Consider the following 8,135-nt stretch of genomic DNA (forward strand, 5'->3'; position numbering starts at 1 on the left):
TTGATCCATATTTCGAATGAATTTTCTCAAAGTGTTCAGAAAAAATTGAAAAAATTGCAATAAATCATAAATGTTTCGTCTAGTATTCTGTGAAAATTTCAATCCATTTGGATGTATCGCTTGTGAATACACATTTTTTATTTATTTGAGATCAAAAGGCTATTTAATCACAAATCATACATCCAAATGGGTTGAAACTTCCCGGAATACAAAATGAAACATTTATGGTTTATTGAATTTTTTTCTTTTTTTTGAACCCTTTAAAAAATTTCAGTATGAAAAATAGGTTAATCTGGTAGTACATCAGATCTTTAATGAACGGCTGATAAAGGCGGCTAAATTATGGTGAGACTTGACTTCCAAAAGTCACTAAAGCTATGTCCCTACCCTCGAGGTACTTGCAACTCGGGAGGCGTTAGCTCTTGCAGATGACACCTACTCTCAACGGATCTTCGTGGCCTCGGACTGCAAGACAGTAGTTGGTACTATCAGAAGTGGAAGTTTGTCTCCTTGCGGCGCGGCGGTTAATGAGATTAGAGATCATATGTCTAGTTTTCATTCTTGTATCAATAGTCACGACTTTCGAACCTCGGATGTTGAAGCTTCCAATCTTGCTAAGTATGGTCTTATTTTAGGAATTGACCGTCATGTATGATTAAGCCAATCCAGAAACATTCTTTTCGTCCCTGTACATATGGTAACGGCGCGAGGTGGTCTCAAGAAAATAATATAATACGGTTCCTGCCGTGGCTTCCACCCTGAGGGCCAAGAACCCTAGCCGCACCAACAACCAACAAGACCAGACCCGCAGGGGCCGTTGACCGAAGATGGCGATGGCGGCTCTCCGATGCGCCGCCGGAAGGAGGCTGGCCGGTGGCGGCCGCATGCTACCGCCGGCGCTCAGCCGGCCTCGCCCCGCCGCTCCCGGCTTGGGCCGCCCGAATCTCACCCAGGTGGTTGTCCCATCTCGCAATCCCTAGCGATCCAGCCCTTTTTTCTAATGAAAATAATATACGTCATCTGTGCCTAACTAAAGCAAATGCCGCAGGCCTTCTCATCGCACGGGAAAGAAGAAGCCGGGAGGGAGGTCCTGGAGCAGATCGAAGAGAAGGAGAAGCTGTACGACCTCATCCTGCGCCATGGCTATAAGCGCAACGACGGCTCGATGTGCTACTCAAACGTCCAGCTCATGCATCATCTCTCCGCGCACATCAAACCTAGGCCCGAAAGCATCGCGTGGTACATATTTTCTTCCAACATACGCCCTTTTTATTCATTTATCTTAAACTTTTCTATTAGTAAATTGATGAATAAATGTTTGTTGCATCTCACCTGGATGATATTTAGGCGTTACCTTCGGAAAGTGCATAGCTTCTATATTCTCTGGATGTGCTTAAGCCCTGGCGTAAGCGCCTACGCAATCTGGAATATCTATAAAGCGGGGGGCAGTGGAAAGAACTTGGGTGCTGTTCAACAGGGAGGAGATGAGTTGAGGAAGAAGAATTGCATCAGTCAGGGGGGAAGAAGTAGTTTCCTGCTGAAGGTGAAGAACTCAAGATTGTCAGTGGACTGATGGAGGTGTTGAATATTGGCTGTGAAGTTGTTGGATAATCGGTTGATAGTGATGTCTTGGAGAATTCTCTGACGTTGTTTGATGATGCTTAACTTATATATTAGTTATTTTGTGAGATTTGCTTGTCCATATGGTTGTGGTGGTCTCTGCATCAAAAAAAATTAGTGTAATCGAAATATTTATATGATGTATATTATATGAGCCGGGTCCCGAGCCGTAAGATCAGCCGCATCGAGCGGCCGAGCGCACCTCCACAATTGAAACACAAGTCTTGTTACGAAATTATTTCTGCAACAGGTCTTGTTGCAGAATTTTTTATTTGCAACAACTCTTGTGTTGCAATTCTTTTTTTGCAACTGAGGTATTGTTGTAATTTTTTGCAACTAAGATTTTGTTGCAGAAAATTTCCGCAACGGAGGTTTTCTTGCGAAACATAGACCTGTCGTAAATTATTGCATAAAGCGTTCGATGAAAAATGATATACAGGTTCTCACTTGGATGCGTGGCATACAGGGAAGGTGGCAGTCACTTGGACGCGTGGCATGCATGGAAGGTAGCGGATTCGGTCGTTGTCATCCGCCGGGTGATGATAAGTGTTTCCCATATTATATTAGTATAGTATGTAAATAAAATATAAGAAGGTACAAAACAAACAAACTTCTTATTTGCACTTACATTGAGCCAACTAAGTTCTCAATTAACATTAGAGCCGATATCATTACTTCAAAACCCTGTCGAAGTAATCCATCGAAATACAAAAAATTTACCACTCTACAATTGTAAGGCTGCTTTTACCATTGTAAAAGATCACTTTGGTTGAAGAAGCTACTTGAGCAATATCTGTAATATGGAAGTTGGACAATGTCTTCACTTGTCCGTCCAACGGTGAGGGCACGGACTGGGTAACGCCTCCGGACGATATGTCTGCCATGCAGGTTTCTTTCGCATCAGTGAGCGATTTATTAGCTCGCCCCATGATAGCATACTGTTGACGCTGACTCGCTGAGTGCCAACATTAGCGAAAGCTCTGTATACATGATTGGTTTTGTCTTCAGAATTGGAGACAAATAAAAATTTACCACTCTAGAAAAGATCACTTCGTTTGGAGAAGCTACTTGGATCTATCTATAACCGACCTGATGGGGAAAAGGTTGATAAGACTTTTGAGAGGAGGTTGATGTTTCATTAAAGTAAAGACAACTAAGCAAAAGATTAGATATATGCATGATTACCAAGAAATGTTGCGTTTCTCCTTAATCAGAAACGCACAAAGATTGCTGCTAGGTGAGAGTAGCTGCAGGTCTGCAATCCGATACGGCTGGATTGAGACGCGCATTATGATACTGTCATCTATGTGACTGAAATTTCTATGGCCAGAGTAGTCTTTCCAACGCCACTAATTCCAGGAGTGAATTCCAGAAAACCATCACATTACAGCTTAGGTTTGCCGAAAAGACTCTTCTATGAAATTGTTGCAGAAAACACTGATTCTCGGCCTAATCTTTTGCAAAATACACTGATCGATCGCTTAGGCCATTTTAACCGCGATTATAACAGATGGGTCCCACATTTGATGATGTGGCGTAACGTTTCACGGTAGACGATGTTAGGCTGGTCTTTTTTCAAAAAAGAATCCTATCCCCCAAAGATAAATCCAGATCACGGGGAGCGTTCGTCCGTCCGAGCAGTGGCGCGCGCGGCTTGATTCCTCTGTCCCCGCCGGGGGCGGTGGTGGCGCAGCGGCAATGAGGGTCGCCGTCGACGGCTAGGGGTAGCTGAGGGGTGGCTCTACGGTCGACGGCCTGTGGCTGCTGACGTGGGAAGGGGAGATGGGCCCGGGACGACGGGGACTCGTGCGGCAGCAGCGACGGCGAGCCCGAAGGCCTCCCCGACCTTGGCCCTGGCGCAAGCAGCGGTGGTCGCAACTCCCCTTCACCATCCACCCTCCTGTTTCTTTTCCGAGCAGGTGGCGCGCATCCCAATGGCCTCCCCGACCTCGGCCTTGGAGCAAGCAGCGGCGCGGCCTCGTGAAGCGCGTGCACAAGCCTCGGCGGCGGTGCACATCACAAGAGCAAGCGGCCGCCCACAACACGGGCACAAGCAGCAGCGTCAGCACGCAAGCAGCAGCAACGGCGCGGCAGCGTGCAGCCCTGGAGCAAGCGTCGGCCGCGCGCAAGCAGCAGTGGCCGCGCGCATGTAGCAGCGTCGCAACCAAGCATCGACCCTCATCGAGCTCTGCTGCTGCCGGGGCACCGGCGTGGGCGGCAGCGCACGAGCACGGGATGGCCGACGACAGAGTACAGTCGATCTTGGGATAGCAAGGGCCTGACTGCATTTTTGTTTTCTAATAGAAGAGTGCCTCTACAAAAACACCAGGAACTATTTGGTAAATTCACATCACACCATGTCTAACGCCGTCCGGGACCAATCAGTTACGTCACGTCACCAAAGTTGGCCCCACTTGTCATAAACGAGGTTAAAACGCTCAAACAGACGGATCAGTGCTTTCTGCAAAAAGTTTAGGCCGAGAATCTGTGTTTTCTGCAACAATTTCGTAGAAAGGTCTTTTCTGCAAACCGACACAGTAATGTGGTGATTTTCTTCAATTCACTCCTAATTCCAGCTATCATGACTCCTTTCTTTTGCAACTCCGCGTTGCTACTTTGAGACCGATGATTAAATGTTTGTCGCTTGCAAGCAAGCACAACACTAGTGTAGCTCCATCACAATGAGTGAAAATATTTGCTTTGGGAAAGAATTTCTTTTTTCATGAAATCATGATTGTTAGCCTACGGCCAAGGACAGGCACAAAGGCGGCTCCATCTCGGCTGCGCGCCGGACAGCGAGATCACCAACTTGGCCATGACCGAGTATCGCCCCCATGATGATATGACCACCATTTTCGACCGATTTATCCGCTTGCTTCGAGTAAAATGACAGAACAACCATTTTGGCGTCATAGGTTTCGGAAAACTATCACTTTACAAAATATGACACTTTGCATCGTAACGAAATTTTGACAGTGGCAAAAAACACGGAACTGAATAATGAACCCATTTTGACGTGGCCAATCACGCGCTGGCCGACAGCGGTGACGGCGCCGCGCTAACGACCGTAGGGACCGAGCTGGTCGGCTCATTCCCTAAAGGGAAATAGTGTCGTTCACATCCTCTCCTCTCGCTCACCCTCGCTCCACTCTGCCTTGCTCCCCACTGCGCCGCCACCCGCAATGGCCTCTTGGAGAGATCTAGTAGACAACAGCGAGGAGGAGGGTTTGGCAAGTATAACTTGCAGAGTGTGCCATGTTTAGATCCTCCCTTCTCTACCTCTCGTTTGTGGATTGCCTAAGGCATCCTTTCAGTGCAGAAGAATCCTGATACTACTATTGATTCTTCCTTCTGTGGCATATATAGTGACTGATCCAGAGATCAACTGCAAGCTTCACCAGTTTAGGGGCAAGAAATGTGTTGCATTCGATGGCATAAACACATGTAGAAGATTCTATGGATGTGCTAAGTAGGTAATAATTGATGAGCTTATTGTTTACTGAAGCATTAGTGTTAACTGAATGTGGTACTGTTAACTGAATTTTCTTGTGTTAATTGAATGTGCTAGTGTTTATTGAATGTGGTACTGTTAAACTGAATCTACTACTCTCATTTGAATGTGCTTGTGTTGATTGAATGTGGTATTATGTTAACTGAATTTGCTTGTGTTAACTGAATGTGGTACTGTTAAACTGAATCTTCCACTGTTAATTGAATATGCTACTGTTAACTGAATTTGCTTGTGTTGAATGTGTTGGTGCTTACTGAATGTGCTGGTGTTTACTTAATATGCTGGTGTTTACTGAATGTGCTGGTGTTTACTGAATTTGATATTGTTAACTGAATTGCTACTGTTAACTTAATTTGATAGTGTTAGCAGTGATTTGCTATTATTAACTGAATTTCTACTGTTAACTTAATTTGATAGTGTTAGCAGTGATTTGCTACTGTTAACTGAATTGTTACTATCAAGTGTAGCATAGTTTGAACTTAATTTGGTAGTTTTAACTGGATTACAATTACTGCTGCCAACTGAATTTGCAGGGAGGTATTGACTGTGGAGTGATTCGATGGGTTGATGGTCCCTGGCCTGTCATACTTCAGAGGTGCCTGACAAAACTGTGGGAGATGTTTCATGACGAGAACTATGGCAGGGTGATGGGTAGACAGGCTTACGACGAACATATAGCCAAACTGGAGAAGCAAAATGAATTCCTGGCCAAGAAATTCAGTGACATGGTTGAGGAAGTTGGCCAGCTTTTTGATTGGCATGATGGAAAGGTGCAGCCTATGAAACATGAGAATGCAACAAAGCATGTTGAAGATGTCAAGCAAAGCTTGCAGAGTTAGAGGAGCATTACAACTAGAGATGAAGATGAAGAAGATGGGACTGACCAAGGAGTAGGGGTGCATCATTCTCAGGCAGCTATCATCAGGAACACTAGGAAGGCCATGAAGGAGGTCAAGGAGGACAGGGATGTTCTTCAAGGGGAGAAGAAGAACCTTGAGAGTGTGATTGCTGAATTGCTTAAAGGTGGGCATGGTAGGAAGGAGAAGTTTCAGAAGATCAAGTCCATCCTAAAGGAGTGAGGTGAGTGCATGGAGACTAAGTACATATTAGTATATAACATGCCATGGAACACCAAGAAGCTGGTGGTATATTTTGTAGATCTACTGATCTTAGTTTGTAATGCCTAATGCAAACAATGTCGTCAGCTGTTAGGCTAGCTAGCAAGCAATCATATGGGTCTTTCTTGTGATCCTTTATGGTGCCTACTATGTTACCTCTATTATGAACGAGTTGTATGATTTGTACTTTTTATGCACACTTATGAAAGACAGCAAGAGTATGCGACCTGCTATACTCCTGGTCCATGTTATGGGTCTAGGTTGTGTTGTTTGTTTTATTTTGTATGTCACAAGTGTTGTGAAGTGATGTTCTACTTCTATGTGCATGCTGAGTATGCAACATGTTGTGTTGTTTATCATCCATCTTGGAGTACTCTCCATCTTGGAAACTGAGTCTTGTGGCCATCCATCCATCTTGGCAACATCATGACAGGTAAGTGGAGTACTCTCCATAAATAGTAAACACAAACAATTATCTCAATAGGTAGCATAGTGCATAAAACAATAGATAGCACCCAGATTAAACCTGATACATAGTTCATACCATTGCAACACCGGCAACTTAGATAGGTATCATAGTGCTTAAAAGGATTCTCACACATAAATAGGTATCATAGTGCTTACAACAGCAGGAATAAAAGTAGATAGATAGCATAGTGCATACAACAACATTAGATTAGACCAAGTCTCAGCCACTAAGCTCGATGACAGAGTCTTCATCACAAATCTTCTTGATCTTCTTCAGCTTGCCCTTGTGAATTTCTCCAGCTCTGGTAAGCTCAGCAATGGCTATCTCCAGTTTCTTCTTCTCTATCTACAGCCCATCCATCTCATGCATCACCTCAATCTTGTCCTTCATAAGTTGTTTCTTATCCTTCTTGTGGTCTTGGAGTTCGGCCTTGAGAACATACATCTCCTTCTTGAGTCCATTGATATCCCTATCCTTTTTTAGCTCATGTAGCTCAGTCCTCAGGTTCCTGATCAGTTCTCCTTGCGCTTTCTGAATGGCCTTCATATCCTCTGACACTATTTTCTTGTAAGTTTGTTGACGGTTGTTTTCCACTTGTTGCCTGAGCATTTTGTTAACTTCAGCAACAAGGTTCTTGTACTACAGGCTAGCAGTCTTAATCTCCTCTTCAAGCTTAAGCACTATATGTGCAAGATGAGCCCCTTCCTTGGTTCTAGGAGCACAACAATCTTCATATCTTGCCCAAAGCTTCTGAAGAGCCTTTTTAGCAGCTTCAGAATACTCCATATCAACCCATTGAACATAACCACAATTGCCAATCTGCAAGGAAAAAAATTACTTACAAATGGTGAAATGATTAAGCAATAGAGAAACCAAGAAACAAAGTACCTAAGCTATAGAGAAGCACATCAGTTAAGCTTCAGAGACACAAGAAAATGTATGTATTAGTTAAGCTTCAGAGTACCTAAGCAGCTAGAAACACTTCAGTTAAGCTTTAGATAAACAAAAAAAGTTACTAACTATGCTTGTCTTTAATTATATATATTTGATAATTAACCATTAGAATGCAGACATTCAGAGAAACACTTGGCTTGCATTAGTACAGGTATTAACACTATTGACATAGAGTAGTTTATATGGGATTTCAGATAAGAAAAGCAGGGCAGTGATTGCAACTTATATCCTGATCACATTCATAAACCTCCTTCTAGTTATGCCACCTTCAAATGCTACGAATTTCTTGGCTATTTTCCAATGGTAGCACTCAATAGGGCTTGCCTCTGTGCTCTCCACATCGCCTTTAAAGTCTGAGTCGTCTATGGTAAGCAAGGGTTGGATTGAGTTCTAAAGGAATTGGGAGTGGTCAAATACCCTGAATCCAGTCCAAATCATACCAAAACAAAATTCCCCGATCTTA

The 8,135-nt window shown here is 43.9% G+C and overlaps 1 long non-coding RNA gene across 1 annotated transcript; it reads left to right on the plus strand.

Annotated features, from left to right (window-relative positions):
- Positions 1-914: 914 nt before the first annotated feature.
- Positions 915-1,736, plus strand: LOC119313869. The gene is made up of 3 exons (XR_005152132.1): positions 915-953; positions 1,049-1,239; positions 1,348-1,736. It is a non-coding gene; the product is annotated as an uncharacterized LOC119313869 (long non-coding RNA).
- Positions 1,737-8,135: the final 6,399 nt, after the last annotated feature.

The sequence above is a fragment of the Triticum dicoccoides genome, chromosome 1B (assembly GCF_002162155.2).
Source record: "Triticum dicoccoides isolate Atlit2015 ecotype Zavitan chromosome 1B, WEW_v2.0, whole genome shotgun sequence".
NCBI classification, from domain to species: domain Eukaryota; kingdom Viridiplantae; phylum Streptophyta; class Magnoliopsida; order Poales; family Poaceae; genus Triticum; species Triticum dicoccoides.